This window comes from Periplaneta americana, chromosome 15 (assembly GCF_040183065.1).
Source record: "Periplaneta americana isolate PAMFEO1 chromosome 15, P.americana_PAMFEO1_priV1, whole genome shotgun sequence".
Lineage (NCBI taxonomy): Eukaryota > Metazoa > Arthropoda > Insecta > Blattodea > Blattidae > Periplaneta > Periplaneta americana.
The window spans coordinates 95,561,545-95,578,616 of record NC_091131.1 but is presented as its reverse complement, the minus strand read 5'-3'; the positions used below and the strand labels follow the sequence as shown (position 1 = coordinate 95,578,616).

Below are 17,072 nucleotides of genomic sequence, written 5' to 3'. Positions count from 1 at the left end.
GGCGTATGATTTATTACAAAAGTCAACGTGTGTTTCATATTAATTAAAATATCTATATATGGACGTAATGGAACGTAACAACACAGGAGCAACTCTTGTAAGGCCAGTGGATAAATAACATTCCTATCCTGTTTGTGTCCCAAATTTTAAGACATTACGTTAAGTGTTTTAAAAATATTTCACTCCTCTCACTTGCAACCGAAGCACCATTTACATGTGTTTTGCTCAATATCATCATCATTATTATCATCATAACTATTATTGTTATAATCTTCGTACCATAACTGAAGGTTCAGGTGTAAGAACTATACGAATGTTACGGTTACTGCCTCCCTAGAAAGTTCGCTTTAGAATTCCATAGATTTTGTCTCCTGAGAGTGTGATAAGAATAAATCAATCAGTTTCTTATTACTTTCTACATCGATAAAAGAAGAATTATAACTATGGAACATCGTCCGTTTCATTTAATTTGATAGATAGATAGATAGATAGATAGATAGATAGATAGATAGATAGATAGATAGATAGATAGATAGATAGATAGATAGATAGATAGATAGATAGATAGATAGATAGATAGATAGATAGATAGATAGATAGATAGATAGATAGATAGATAGATAGATAGATAGATAGATAGATAGATAGATATATAGATAGATAGATAGATAGATAGATAGATAGATAGATAGATAGATAGGTAGGTAGGTAGGTAGGTAGGTAGGTAGGTAGGTAGGTAGGTAGGTAGGTAGGTAGGTAGGTAGATAGGTAGATAGGTAGATAGGTAGATAGATAGATAGATAGATAGATAGATAGATAGATAGATAGATAGATAGATAGATAGATAGATAGATAGATAGATAGATAGATAGATAGATAGATAGATAGATAGATAGATAGATAGATAGATAGATAGATAGATAGATAGATAGATAGATAGATAGATAGATAGATAGATAGATTTATTGAGTAATATTATACATACAGATTTTTATATTTATTTTTCTCTAAAATCCAATGCACGGGTTTTCTGTCCGTACGTATTTTGTATCTAAAACAAGTCCTACTTTGTAGGTTTCACCCCCCCCCCACACCTATGATTATATCCAATTACTCTCTAAAAGAACACGCATATTAAGATGAAAATGGCACACAAAAATATTATATAATAAATCCTAACCTAAAACAAACATAAAAGTGTATAGTTGGGTAGATACTATTATCCCTTCCTCAGTTCGTGTCACAAATTTCAACAGCTGAAGTTCTAATCTTTCTCGCCTTCAAGAGGAACAATCGAATCTTTTTTTCGTATTCTCTAATCCCCATGAGGTCAAGGAATGCAAGCGAACACCTATTCTGACTTAGCATCGAGGGTGGTAGATATTCATTTAATTTATGAACGACTGTTGTCTTGTAAGGCTTTAGTTTTAGCAATATCGACGCTTCCCAAGATGATATTTTGATTACACCAGCTTGTTCAGCTAACTTTGTTAATGATTTGGTGGGAGACTATTCCAGCCTCTTGTCTATGTCATCGAATTTTTCTTCAGTTAGAACGCGATTTATATACATTATTTTTATTTTTAAATGAGCCAGATCCACGAAATTCTGGAGTGTCTATTCAACTGATATCCTTTCTTAAATTCCTTTATGTCCTTATACAAACTCTAATGATTTTGTTCTTACTATTTGTTTCTATCTCATTCAGTTTTTTCTTCAAGATATGTCTCTTTTTGTTCCTAAGTGTACGACTTGCTTTCCGTCTTTCATTGAACTAATTATCTCTATTCGCCTGGACTGGATCGTGTAAGAATTTCAATTTAGCCTATATCTTATTCTCTAATGTTCCTGCCCCGTTCTCCTATTCTCTGATGAAACCGATATACATAACTCAGAAAGGTGGGATATGTTTTCATCTATTCATTCATTCATAGTTTTCTGCCCAAGGGCAGATCTTTCACTGCAAACCCAGCATTCTCCAATCTTTCCTATTTTCTGCCTTTCTCTTAGTCTTCGAATATCTTAATGTCGTCTATCATCTGATGACATGGTGAAAATGCCCAAAATCCTCACACAATTTTGATCACCGTAAAGTCCCAAATCGTACTTGACAGATAAAATATTGGATGTGATGTCCAAAGTACTGTCAGAAGACCAAAACAGACCACCAGATCTAATACATGGAAAGAAAATGAAAGTGGTGGTAATGGTGAACTTAATCCTTAAGAAGATGCAATTTACATCTTTTATGTGTGTTTTTCGTCATTATTTCGTTTCAAATTTTTATTCTGCAATAATGTTACATGTAGGCCTACGTAAATAAAAAGCATATCATGATTCTTGAAAATCTTGTAAACTTCTGCGAGTTTACGAACAATGAAAATAGCTTCATAGGTCCTACCTTCAAAATTATTGTATAAAATAACCTCCTAACCATAGAAGGTGCGGTGAATTAAAACAGCATAAAATGAGTTGAATACTTCCAAACTTTTGTGCAATATATATATATATATATATATATATATATATATATATATATATACTTTACTAATTTCTTGAGTAACAATAGTGGTGGTAGTGGCGATGATGCAGCCTGACTTAAAGTAATTACCATCCATTGTTTGTCTTAACATGTGAACAATAGCAAATGACTAGCGTTTCATGTTGAATCTTTCGTACACTACTTTTAACACTTGAATATAAATAATTGATTAAATGGCGATCTTATTCGTGTTAATTGTGTAAGCATGTGCGGCTTACAGCGTTTATGTACAGAGTTTTATAAGTAGTAGTAATTGACAATTTTGTACCCTGGTATTTATTATGGTTCGCCTTTGTAATGCTCTTCATGTTTTGGAGATAAGATTGCAAAGATAAGTTCATAATAGTAAGTACTTGGTGTGTATTCTGACAAAATGTTTATTTCGGCAATTTTTATCTATTATACTGTTCTAATGCGATAACCGGTTCGAACAGCGGATAAATCGGTTAATGCAAAATTAAAGCTGATAAATTACTTTCTGTAATATTGCAGTTTCCCTTACATTCCCGTGAGACCCTGGAACCTGAATCATGTGTGGAGTGTGAGAAATATGAACCTTTTGAAGACACTAACATTTCGCCATTAAAGCTACGATGACGCTCCTTAACGTAATTGTTGTCCATGTAATCTTACAAAGTAGTTCCTGAAATCATTGGAGACCTCACTTCACACCAGTTTCTGTAAGATATTAACATTCAATTCTATCCGATCTATCCAAGCGATGAGATTCATTCTCAAGTTGTCGACTGACGATTATTGCGGAACACTGCCTTGTACTGGGAAAAAGAGCGCCCTGGCCATTGAGAAACAACATTTACTCTTTAGAGACATGTTTATGAATGGAAACGAAAAGAGAGGCAGCTGATGTTTATGAAATTATAATTGCTTAATGAATCAGCGTTATGATAAGTTGCAAGGCACTCCTAAATGACACATCAATGTTTATGTGTGATAGTTACAGTACAGTTTTTTAGTGATGACAGCTATTATCGCTTGTGTGAAAGAAAAGACTGAAGTTCCACAGTCCACAGAGAGGCAATTTTGAGCAACAGTTGCCAGCTGTCACGTCTAAGCAACTGTATTGAACATTCGGATGATGATTGATCTACAATTGGGGGGGGGGGGGGCTTTAGTCGAAAATTATTTGATGAGAACTTTATTTTTATGTGTTTTATGTGAAAATTTAAAAAAAAAATTAGTTTACTTAAAAAATTCAAAATATGTCTATTTGTTTTTATGTGAAATAAAATTGTAATTATATACTCAGGTGACCTTGTCCGAATCTTAAATAAAATATTTATTTACCTAAGATTCCTAGCCCTATTTATCACAATTTAAAACTAAATTAGAAAGGGGTATTTTATTGAACTCGAGTTTTAATAAGTAGCTAAATACGATGCTTTGTATCCCAATGTAATAGATTTTCATAGTAATTAAATCGTGTTGTATGTTATTACAATAACTCTTGTCCTACCTTTAATTTTCTAGTCTCTATGCATAACAGTTCTGATTGTTTATTGTTAGTAAAATAACATGTACAAAATACAGTCTTAATTCTTCCCTGAAAGAGTAAAAACTCGTGCTCAGGGAGTCATCTAAACACATACTTAACACAAACAAAGATAATTATTTGATTGAGCTGTCATTACTTCTTTTGTAGATTGTGTCACTCAAATTCTGTCATTATTGTTGTAGATTAATTGTTCTGATGGTGTGGAAGAGAAGGCTTATTGGCCTTCACTCCGCCAGAATAAATAAATAAATATATAAATAAATAAACAAATAAATAAATACATAGTATATTTCATTGCTTTACATTATATCACATTTATTTATTTACATCCGTCGATTTTCAAATTCATAAATTTCCAACAAGTTAAAAAACTTTGCACCTAAGTGAGAGATTTCCCGTCACAATTTAGCATTATTTAGTCATCCTCGTCAAAATCCAAATCAGTCGTCCTCGCCTATATTCAGGGGTAATGAATTTGTCCGGAGAAGTAGCAGACCGCAATTATGGCGTACTATAATACTAGAATGATAAAGAAATCGTCTATTCGTCGCTTGAAAATAACGTTCATCTTCAAGTGGTCGAATCGAAGCAAGATGTCCAGTTCCAGTAGCACGTCTTGTGAAGACATTTTCAGACAAATCCAGTATGAATATAAACTGAAACTGAGAGAGAAAATATGCGAATAATAAAATGACAAGTTAATATTAAGATTATTGATTTAAATTTAAATTTAAAATCTCATTAACAATAACTCAGTTCATCACATTTAAAGAATCACACAATCCCCGAGCGAAAATAATAATTATATTTATTAATAATATAATTTAACACAAGTATTCACTTTTAATATGTAGGATGCAAACATTCACTCATGCCATAATCATTAAGATTATCCACTTCTTGTTAACTATTAGGATATAACAATAATTAAATTACTACAGCTATGGGCACAATAAAAAGAACACTGTTAAAGACAGTCTGAAAAGAAACAATAATAGAGGACTACACAACAACGGCCATACCTACATTATTATAAGCAGAAAATTGGATATTGATCAAACAACAGCGAAAAGCATTAGAGGCAGCAAAAATGAAATTGTTACTTGCAGGATACAGTTTGTTAGATAGTAAAAAGAATGAAGATATTCGTGCAGAATTACAAATGCAGAATATTGTTGAAATAATAGATCAAACAGATTACAATGGCACAATCACATACAAAGAATGGAACCGATTCGTATCCCTCTATAAAAATTAAAGTGTAAACCAAAACGTAGAAGAGGAGTGGGTCGACCAGTGAAAAGATGGACAGACCAACTTAAAAAAATTCCTGAAAACCGAACAGGCTAAATGGCGTAAGCCAAAATGTTTATGATTATTAGAATTAAGGTGGCTTACGGCATCAGTGATTTCTTACGTGAGGAATACACAGCCAAGCATACCAGTGTGAACGTGCATCCTGTAATCATTGATAAACTTCTCTCTCCTCCTTTGTTGACCATCGGTTGCGGAAAAGCCAGCTCTTCAGTCCACTTGGTTGTTTACCTTACTAATGTATTACCTACGACATCTTCATGGATTTCAAGCCGCCAGTCTGTGAAAATAACATAAATAATTTGTGATTTTCTGTCAAATATAACTGTCAATTATGCGAATAATCTTTTACGTTATATGCTACTGCCATATTATAATAATATTCATCACTTGTATAATGTTAGTTACTTACAAATGGCTTTTAAGAAACCCTCAGGTTCATTGCCGCCCTCACATAAGCCCGCAATCGGTCCCTATCCTATGCAAGATTAATACAGTCTCTATCATCATATCCCACCACTCTCAAATCAATTTTAATATTATCCTCCCATCTACGTCTCGGCCTCCCCAAAGGTCTTTTTCCCTCCGGCCTCCCAACTAACACTCTATATGCATTTGTGGATTAGCCCATACGTACTACATGCCCTGCCCATCTCAAACGTCTGGATTTAATATTCCTAATTATGTCAGGTGAAAAATACAATGCGTGCAGTTCTGCATTGTGTAACTTTTTCCATTCTCTTGTAACTTCATCTCTCTTAGCCCCAAATATTTTCCTAACCACCTTATTCTCAAACACCCTTAATCTCTGTTCCTCTCTTAAAGTGAGAGTCCAAGTTTCACAACCATACAGAAGAACCGGTAATATAACTGTTTCATAAATTCTAATTTTCAGATTTTTTGATACCAGACTAGATGACAAAAACTTTTCAACCGAAAAATAACGGGAATTTCCCATATTTATTCTGAGTTTAATTTCCTCCCGAGTATAATTTATATTTGTTACTGTTGCTCCAAGATATTTGAATTTTTCCACCTCTTCGAAGCATAAATCTCCAATTTTCATGTTTCCATTTCGTACAATATTCTTGTCACGAGACATAACCATATACTGTATCTTTTCGGAATTTACTTCAAAACCTATCGCCTTACTTGCTTCAAGTAAAATTTCCGTGTTTTTCCTAATCGTTTGTGGATTTTCTCCTAACATATTCATGTCATCCACATAGACGAGAAGCTTATATAACCCGTTCACTTTCAAACCCTCTCTTTTATCCTGAACTTTCCTAATGGCATATTCTAGAGCAAAGTTAAAAAGTAAATGTGATAGTGCATCTCCTTGCTTTAGCCCGCAGTGAATTCGAAAAGCATCAGACAGAAACTGGCCTATAGGCCTATTTCTTAATTTCATAATAATCTATGCTCTGCTGAGCTTCAGTTTTGATATTATCTCGGATATTTTCCCACACGCTATTAACATGTAACTATTCCTCAACTTCGTCGAAAGCTACTAAATATAGACCTGATAATGTTGCTTAGTTTTCTCGTCCTTTAATTTCAAAATATCGAATGTACTAATATAAACTTGTTGCTCTACTCGCTTGGTTACTGATAGTTTTCTCTTACTTCTCCAATTACAAAATAATGGTCAATTATAGTCTGCCCCCTGAAGGTTCGAATGTCTACTAGTAGTCTTCATTTATCTATCAAGATGTGATCTATTTGGTTGTGTGTTAATCCTTCTGGAGAATTCCAAGTATATTTATGTATATCCTTTTGGGGGAATGTTTTACTTTTGAAAATTAAATTTTTTTTATATGGCGAAGATGACTAATCTAACTCCATTGTCATTGCTAGTTGCATGTAGGCTCTCTTTTCCAATAGTCGCTTTAAAAATATCTTCCCATCTTACTTTAGCGTTGAAATTCTCCAATAAAAATTTCATGTGATATCTAGATAACTGATCAAAAGTGTGTTCCCATTCCTCATAGACGCTATCCTTTATATGGTCGTCTTTCTCTTCTGTACGGGTGTGAGCATTTATAACTACGATATCGCACCATCTGCCCTTAAGTACTAAATACGATAACCTGTCACTGATAAATTCGACATTTTTATTGCTGACTTTATTCTTTTATGAACAAAGAATCCTGTTCCTAATTGGTGATTATTGTTTCCTTCTCCATAATACAACAAGTAATCTCCTATTTGTGATATGCCATTCCCATCTAACCTAACCCATTGTACTCCCACGAAGTCTATTCTATATCTAGCTATTTCTTTTGCTACTAATGTTACCCCTCCTGTTCTATAAAGACTAGTTACGTTTCAAGTACCAAATCTCATAACTTTAGTCCTTTGCTGTGATCGTGCCAGAGAATCAGTCCCATTCCGAGGCTTGTTGTATGGTTTCCTAACAAGCTTTTTTTACGGTGATGGGTTGTTAGTCCTTCGCCCAACCCCCAAGCTAAAGGACCACTCCTCATCGGCTGTCTATGACTGCTTATACAATATATTCGCAACTACCCTCCATATCTGGACCTATCCGCAACCTGATCACGCGCGATGCCGCGGTGATAGGGACCCACAATACACTACTACTACTGCTACTGCTACAGCTACTGCTGCTGCTGTCAGTGATTCGAATAATCATGTAAGTTTAACGTTCATAATAATATCCATCACAAATATGGGTACAATAAAAAGAACATTCTTAAGAAAAGTGCGAAATGGAACAATAATATAGTCATATAAAGCGATGTTCATATCTGCATTGTTACATAAAGCAGAAAATTGGGTATTAATCAAACAACAGCGAAAAAGAATGGAGGCAGCTGACATGAAATTGTTACTACCACTTGCAGGATCCTTCCTGTTAGATCGTAAAAAAAGAAATGAAGATATTCGTGTAGGATTACGATTGCAGAACACTGTTGAAAAAATAGATATATACAGATTACAATGGTACAATCACTTACAAAGAATGGAACCGATTCGTATCCCTATACAAAAATTTAAAGTGTAAATAAAAACGTAGAAGAGGAGTGGGTCGACCAGTGAAAAGATGGACAGATCAACTTTAAAAAAATTCTGAAAACCGAACAGACTAAATAGCGTAAGCCAGAATGTTTATGATGATTAGAATTAAGGTGGCTTATGACATCAGTGATTTCTTACGTGAGGAATACAAAATCAAGCATACCTGTGTGAACGTACATCCTGTAATCTTTGATAAACTTCTCTCTCCTCCTTTGTTGACCATCGGTTGCGGAAAACCCAGCTCTTCAGCCCACTTGGTTGTTTACCTTACTAATGTATTACCTACGACATCTTATGGATTTCAAGCCGCCAGTCTGTGAAAATAACATGAATAATTTGTGATTTTCTGTCAAATATAACTCTCAGTAATGCGAATAATGTTTTAAGCTTTACGTTACTGCAATATTATAATAATATCCATCACTTGTATAATGTTAGTAACAAGTAAAAATGATCATATCCATTGCTGTCGTTCGAAGTTCACCGAAACTGACGCCATTGCTGACCATAAGCTTTACAAATTCGGCTAAATTTTTAGAAAATTCATTATGCATTATACAATGTCGCCAACGACAATTTATGAAAAATCGCTAAGGAGCAGACACTCTTTCTGGCGCAGTCTTTAGCAATCCCAATAAACCTTACTTCTAGGTTCGCTTTACCTTGAGCAGTGATATCCATTGAGAAACAATTTTAATGATATAGTGATCTAGTACCAGAAGATCTTGTTTCGTATCCATCTTGTAAATGTTGATCCTCTAGAAAATGAACTGTGGTTACTAAGCAATGATAACAAAATTATTTATAATTATTGCCCAGCTTTCACTATGGCAACCTTACTTCGGCAAATTTCAGGAAAAATTACTCATATGCATTCGGGTTATTGGATATTCGGGAATTTCGACTTTGGGAAGAATGATTCGGGAAAGTGGATTCGGAATATAGCCTATCCATTCGGGAAATGACCATTTGGGGTACTGAATTCGGAAAACGGTCGGGAACGCCTTTATTCGGGCTTGAAGCATGTCTCTTTCAACCTTCAGTAGATCGCTTACTGACAGAGGCAAATCAGCCCCTTATTGTATTGTGTTCATAAACATACGTTTCCTAACAGACGTTTAAGGTTTTGAGAAAGAACCAATCTAAATGTAATTAGGTAACCCGCCACTGATAGATGCCTGTGTACTGGAGTTGCAGGGAAGTTGGACGGAAAGGAGGGGGTGAAGCAAAGACAGTTTACTGCGCTTCCCCTTCGACGTCACTATCACGATGACATTTCTGCCGATTCCTGCCTTATTGTGTCCATATAGGCTGCATCTTATAATTGTCAACCAGATAGGTTTTCTCTTACGGAACTGTAAAAAGAAAATATATTACAGACCCCTGCGGTGGCTGAGTGGTCAGACCTCCTGCCTGACACGCAGGCGGCTCGGGTTCGAGTCCCGGTCAGGTCTGGGATTTTTCATTAAAAATCCATAGTGACACTTGTGGCGGACGAGGTCGCAGTTGGGATTTTTCTCGGGGTTCTCTCGTTTTTCCCCATATTAGGCATCTACATCATTCCGTCACCATTTCTCCATAGCATTCCCCGATCGCCGGGTGGCGACTCACAGAGGGGGCTGCCCTACGGACGAGGGATGTTGCCTGCTCGAAACCTGAGTACGCAGCGAACCTTAGTGTAGTCAGCCGGTGTGAGTTTGAGAATACGTCTAGCTTGAGTGTTAGCACAGTAGATCGTAACAGGTCGCAGTGCTGGACTTTAGTGCTCCTCCCGTAAATTCCATTCGAACTATATTATACGTCACAGCGTCTTCGTCTTTTATCCATAGTTCTCCTAAAACAAACAGTGAATCCCTCGCCTGGAAAGAACATCCTACATTGAACCCATAATATCACATTACACCACTCGGCTGATGTAAACAAAGTAAAGATGAAGTCGTTTAACAGTCACCAGTGTTATACCATATGGACATAACTACCGCCTTTACACTTCGCTAGTGCTAAGCCTCTCAGAAACACAAAGAGATATAACGATGACAATGAAACATTTTACATGCTACAAAGTAAAAGGTACATGCAGATTTCTTGTGTATGCAAATAAGATTGGCGGTTACTGTTACCCACTACCGTGTGCTACTCATAGCACGAAGCGAAGGACAGTCAACTTTATATTGCAAGAATTAGATAGCTAGCTGACGGTTTCGTCGGGGTTCGATTCCAGAAATCTGAGATAGAAAAGGTGACTTTGCTGGACTTTTCCTCGGAGTATTTTTTGCTTTTCCTATGGTTTTCACTGCATCATTGGTCAATTTTCGTAACATCGTTTTGCCTCTGTGTATTATTTCTGTCGCTTCAAGGCAAAATATGATGTTATTTCTTTCGATTTTTCAGGGGCGAGCGTAAGTTTGAACGACCGCATAAAATCATAGGAATCATGTTTCATAACAGCGGGTTAGAGAGATGACCATGTCATCTTTTACCAAAATAAAGATACTATCAGGAAGCAAAACATATCGCAAAATCTCATTTTCATAAAAAATTTATGTATCACCTTTTGCCCTGGAACCACAGATCTGTAAATGGAAATATAAGTTCATTAAGATATACTAATTACTAAATTTGTGAACTTCAGGTCTATACTCTGTGTATTTTTTTAGTATGTTATTTTACGACGCTTTATCAACATCTTAGGTTATTTAGCGTCTGAATGAGATGAAGGTGATAATGCCGGTGAAATGAGTCCGGGGTCCAACACCGAAAGTTACCCAGCATTTGCTCGTATTGGGTTGAGGGAAAACCCCGGAAAAACCCTCAACCAGGTAACTTTACCCGACCTGGAATCGAACCCGGGCCACCTGGTTTCGCGGCCAGACGCACTAACCGTTACTCCACAGGTGTGAACTACTGTGTGTATATGTACGGAGGGCTGTGGATAAAAACTTATTTACAGATCCGTTATGTATACAAATCCTAAAACTAAGCCCCGGAAGTATCATAGATTGTCCATGAAATTACCTAACGGTCACCAGTATATAAGCTATGTTCAAATGTCAGCGATTCTCGCTAACTGGATGTTCCTGGACTAACATCGTGAAAAATGCCTCTTATGGTAACGAGACTCGCTCTCCGAGCGTCCGTCGACTAGCAATGGATATAGTTCCTTACGACAGCGGGCTCACAAACTAGACGTTCCCGCCTGACGTCATTACATTATATGTCATGACATCATGAGCCTTCCGCAGAGAACAGTAATTTGCTCTCCGTTGTTCCTATCGGGCATCATAAAGGCTTATATATATATATATATATATATATATATATATATATACACAGTGAAACCTGTTCAAAACGGAACCTGAATAATCCGGAATCCTGTCTATTTCGGAACAATTTATTGGTCCCGGCGAAATTTGTATGTATTATGTGTAATTTTTCCTGAATAAAACGGAAACTGTCCAACGCGGAAACGGAAACTGTCTGCTACTGTTCAAAACGGGAACAATATTTTGGACACACTTTATTTTGTAACTATATTTTGAAACAGCGTGTAATTTCAAGAACTATACGAAATATGTAGGTCACTAAGATAAAAACAAGTTTTCTTTGCAAAATTCTAGAGAGTATGAGGGTGTGTTGGCCTGTCGGTCATAAATTTTATTACCCTGTTGACTAGGCAGAAGAGTGCCTTCAAAGATTTTCAATGCTTCACACCCGTATACTGTCGTAGCTAAACTGAGCGCAAGCGTAGTGATTTCCAGGTAAAAAAAAAAGTTGCATAAAATGTGGCATTAACATTAAGTGATGAAGTAAAAGTTATCGAGATAAAGGAAAATTAGAAACAAAGTCTGTGTGTTGAAGTTCAGTTTTGGAAAACTCAGGTGTGACACTTTAAAAAATAAAGATCATAATGAGTGAGTGGCGTGCGGCCAATATTGGTAACACAAAAGGAACCAGAAAGCAACTGTTTATGTGAAAATAAATGAACTGTTGTGAGAGTGGGTTCTTCATGACCTTTCAAAGAACAAGCCAATTTTTGGATCTGTTCTGCAAAGCAAGCTATTGAACTGGGAAAGAAATTAAATAAACCAGAATTCAAGGCTTCTAACAGATGGCTCCTAGTCTAATTAATTAATAATGTGCAGTGATATGCAGTACAGTATTAGAGTATAGTGTTAGATATTAAATATAATGAGATTAGTAAACTTTAGTAATGTTTAATGACTAATGAATGAGTTACGATAATATTTATACAGAAAATGAGATTTTAATCAAGATGATTCACCAACGTAATAAGCAACAGAGAGCTGATTTAATGTGATGAGTGTTAAATGGAATATTTTGTACTTCTTGCAGTTTGGGACATGCCATTTTCTTTTTCATGTATATGAATGACAAGATGTCCCATTTTAATGTCACACCTGAATAATACGGAAACCTGTCCACAACGGAAAAAAATTAAGACCATGTCACTTCCGTCTTGAACAGGTTTCACTGTATATATATATATATATATATATATATATATATATATATATATATATATATATATAGTTTTTCAACCCTAATTGCTTCTTCAATTTCTGAAACATTTTCTTCTGATGTTCCACTCTCTTCGATAATTTCACTAAACGGACCATCTACGTAGCTCAGGAGTTAAAGAACATACGTTCGGGCATGACTTTGAAACACGCTTTGGCAGGTTATCTGATTTTTTCCCCCCGAGGTTATTTCAGTAATCTCATGACAAATCCTCAGCTTCATCTCGATATCTTCAATTCAACTCGCGCCAGATAACCTCCCAGTTGATGTAGTGTCGTTAATTATTTAATAATATGCAGTAGGTCTTATAATAATAATAATAATAATAATAATAATAATAATAATAATAATAATAATAATAACACGACAAATTATTGGATGGGCTCAGGCCCAAGGGTTCATATAATTTGGCGTCACTGACTGTTACGATAGATGGGCAGGACATTTTGAGCCTGAAATGGAGAAACGCTGATTTTCCGTCATCCAGAATATTCGCACCAACCTTCCTCTTGCTAAAATCAACCTAATTCTTTCATTCGACGTCAGAAAGATTATTCGACTCCACTGGATTTCTCAGGGATGAAAGGCCAATGGAAAATAATACGCTAATCTCTCTAGGACAGATCTGAAGAACGCTATGAAAAAGAGAGGGCCACATTTTCTTTTCCCAAGAAAAATGTTTTCTGCTTCATTAAAACGCAAAGCTACGTGAGGCTAGGGTAAGAGTGACGGCACTCACTGAAATCAGCGGAACGTCTCGTAGAACATCCATCATATGGCCCTTGCGATTTTTGACACTTTCAACAAAAGTGTTGGAAGGTGAAAGGTTTCGATGTCATCAAGAAGTGGGAACCGCCTGCTACATAACTGTTGAAGTTTGAAAGAAATTATGTTTTATCTAGCGACGCTTTCAATTGCAAAAGTTATTCAGTACTGAGCGAGTTGGCTTAGATGGTAGCGTTTGAGAGGTCCGGGGTTCAAACCACGTGGCCGACCAATCTGACTGAGGTTTTTCATGGTTTCTCTCAGTCACAATACAAATGCCGGATTATAAATTTACATACCATGATTCATCACCGCCTCAATCACCAATCTTATCATAAACATTAATCAAAATCTATAATCAGTCACATGATCACAAGCCATCTTACTTACTTACTTACTTACTTACTTACTTACAAATGGTTCTTAAGGAACCCGCAGGTTCATTGCCGCCTTCACATAAGCCCGCCACCGGTCCCTATCCTGTGCAAGATTAATCCAGTCTATCAACATATCCCACCTCCCTCAAATCCATTTTAATATTACCCTCCCATCTACGTCTTTTTCCCTCCGGCCTCCATACTAACACTCTATATGCATTTCTGGATTCGCCCATACGTGCTACATGCTTCGCCCATCTCAAACGTCTGCATTTAATGTTCTTAATTATGTCAGGTGAAGAATACAGTGCGTGTAGTTGTGCGTTGTGTTAACTTTCTTCATTCTCCTGTAACTTCATCCCTCTTAGCCCCAAATATTTCCCTTATTCTCAAATCCTTAATCTCCGTTTCATAACCTTATTCCTTTGCTGTGGTCGTGTCAGAGAATCAGTCCCATTCCGAGGCTTAAAGTATGGATTCAAAACAAGCTATTTGTTACGGTGATGGCTTGTTAGCCCTTAGCCCAACCCCCAAGCTGGAGGACCACTCACAAGCCATCTACAACACATAATAGAAACAGGAACTCAACAATACTGAAAACGACCTACTGCTTTACTCACAGATTCTAAACACGAGATAAGATCACAGAATGTTAGAGTTAAAGCGTGTATAAATAAACTTAAAAAAGAAAAGTTATTCAGCGTTCAAATTCAACGTGGACTAAACAATGCCGACAAATTTTGCTTTAAATCTTCTATCAGTTATTTAATGGTGCTGATCTACTGCACTGTTATGGCGGCGCGTTAGATTAGTGATAGCGAGTTGACGGTTTGGCAAAATAAGACAGGACTTGCCATTGGATTGCCTGTCACTCGCGCTGTAGTTAAAGAAAACTTAAAAATCTGAACTAGATAATCATCCTAAGCAGGATTGGAACCCTAAAACGAGTAGGCCTACAGTCTTGAATTGCGAGTCCAACGCTTTAGCCCTAAATAACGCCTCGCCGATGGATCACAGATGTTCTGTCTTCTAAACTCTCCGTCGACTGAATTTATAATATTATAGTGAACGAGATATAGCATGATTAAAGATTTTCTGGCTTTCCCCTATTTCTCTCAACATTACAAATTTCACTCCAACAACGCATGCATAGGCTATATATCCAATGGGTATATACACATCACAGTAAGACCAACATTTAAAAGTTCATATTTCAGTTAATGATTGCACTTCTATGTTTTTGTTACGGGAAAATTTTCCAGTAGATTGTAAAAGTATCGTAACATCTAGTTATTTACAATTTATTATGAGTGATTTTTATTTATTTTACTGTACATGTTTATTTTTTATAAGTCAGTGCAAAATCACAGGTTTTTCCCAATAAACCATTAGGCTGTTAGGCTACATAAATTTAGTAGGCTTAAAGGGCATTCATTCATTTATTGTGTTCTGCCCAAGGGCAGGTCTTTCACTGCAAATTCACTTTTCTGCAATCTTTCCTATTTCCTTTCTTCCTCTTAGTCTCCGTATATGATCCATATATCTTAATGCGCTCTATTATTTTTTATATCTTCTTCTGACCCGAACTCTTATCCCTTTCACCATTCCTTCCAGTGCATCATTCAGTAGGCAGTTTCTTCTCAGCCAGTAACCCAACCAATTCCTTTAGTTTTTCTTGAGAAAGGTAAATGCGGTAGCTTTCCGTTGCTTCCCGCGCGCCACTCTTTCTTTCGCATCTTAAAAATCCCAGGGGGCCCCAACGTGGAGATGAGTAAGAGTGGATTTGACTAATTAGGCCCTCCGGACTTCACCAAAATTCATCGTAACGGTTAAATATCAGTTCTATCAGGGTTTTTGACCCGAGAGAGCGGGAAATCCCAATTAGCATTTGCCCCCCCCCCCAGAAAGATTTCGGGAACAGAAAAAAATGTTTCTGTTTAATTATGTAACATTAATATTTGTAAAATAAAATATATAAAAAACATACTCGGTGGGAATAGTTTGCATAGTGTAATTTCAATTCTGACATCTTGGGTTTTTTTAAAAAATATATGAAATTGGTTGACTCATGGCCTTTCTGCAATGAATAGGCCCTATGAGTTTTTCCAAAGAAAATAGGAAAGTGTAAAAGAGAGAATTATATAATATTTTTGTATACGATAATGGCTCATCGTTCTGGATCTATAATTATCGTATAATCTGGTTACCTTGCTCAGAACTAATACGATTGTTGAGATTTGAAAAGAGATTTGAAAAAATTAAAACAAACAGAATTAAAGGCGGGGAAAAAGACTTCTGATTTATCTTTTATACATTCATTCACTGCAGATGGATGGGGCACAAGTCACTTACTCATGACGTTTTTGCAAGAACTGGAAATTTACAAGTCCTAAACTCCTGAATACAAATTCGGGACAATCCCTTCTTCTGTAGAATGATAGTTCTCCCTTTAAACTATAGATTTCAATGAAAATAACATATCTTCGTACAAAAAGTTTACTCATGTCCTTTCTGTAATGACCGATTCATTTAAGGAATAATTGGTCGTTTAACAATCCATGATAACATTTCCATTAAGCATTTACATGAATCTGACAACTTATCTGTCCGTAAAATTGTGAAGAAGTATGCTCAGCGAGAATGGTCTATCTCAAGTGTGCAACATTTGATTAGCAAGATATGAACAACCGATAGCATCAACCGTAAATTTGGCATCATTTGCATTCGAGAAAATATACAAGAAGTGCACGAATTGCTCTCCGAGATAGTACGAAGTCAGTTATAAGTCGCTCCTCATTCGGGCTTATTAGTAAATTGGATTTCGGGTTAAAATGTTTCAGAAAGGAGTAATGTAACTATACTAAAAGAACCGTCGAGACCAGTGTTCCCAAACGTTTTGAAAGCGCGACTCACTTTTAGGCGAGACTTCTGTGTGTGACCCCCACTTCCGAACTGGTGGGTACTTAACCCCATTCACTTAATA

The 17,072-nt window shown here is 36.1% G+C and overlaps 1 long non-coding RNA gene across 1 annotated transcript in view; it reads right to left on the bottom strand.

Annotated features, from left to right (window-relative positions):
* Positions 1-4,197: 4,197 nt before the first annotated feature.
* The window catches only part of LOC138715649 (uncharacterized), a 140,995-nt gene continuing 128,120 nt past the window's right edge, over positions 4,198-17,072 (bottom strand). Inside the window, exons 2-3 of the long non-coding RNA XR_011336528.1 lie at positions 8,572-8,722; positions 4,198-4,717 (exon numbers count right to left, since the gene is read on the bottom strand). This is a non-coding gene — a long non-coding RNA (uncharacterized lncRNA). The remainder of the gene's footprint in view (positions 4,718-8,571; positions 8,723-17,072) is intronic.